Source organism: Capra hircus, chromosome 19 (assembly GCF_001704415.2).
Source record: "Capra hircus breed San Clemente chromosome 19, ASM170441v1, whole genome shotgun sequence".
In the NCBI taxonomy this organism is placed as follows: Eukaryota; Metazoa; Chordata; class Mammalia; order Artiodactyla; family Bovidae; genus Capra; species Capra hircus.
Genome location: NC_030826.1, coordinates 43,313,668 through 43,314,085, shown reverse-complemented (window position 1 = coordinate 43,314,085; position 418 = coordinate 43,313,668).

Genomic DNA, 418 nt, shown 5'->3' with positions numbered 1-418 from the left:
GGGTTGTCATAGTTACCCAGTTATGACATCAGGGACAGGTCCCCGGGGAAGAAAGAGGAGCAGTGGAGCATGCCTGCTTGTCCCCGGGCTTCTCTTTTGAAAGTTAACCTAGGTCCAAGTCAAGATGGGGACTGAGGCTCAGAAGATTTCCCACCTGCCTGGAATGCAGGTGCCACCAAAGGCAGCAGGAAAAAGTTTGTTGTCTGGAAGGGGTGGGAAGGCATGAGGTGGTGGTGGTGGGGTGAGGTTGTTATACACCTTGGGCTTTAAGTGTAGTCTCCACTGCAATGGTTTCCCGGAAGGTGTGAGACTACAGCTACTGGAGATATCAATACAAGATCCTTAATGACAATTTGATTCAATGTCTTCATTTTGCAGATGAGGAAACTGAAGTCCAGAGCAACAACCAAACTGCTCT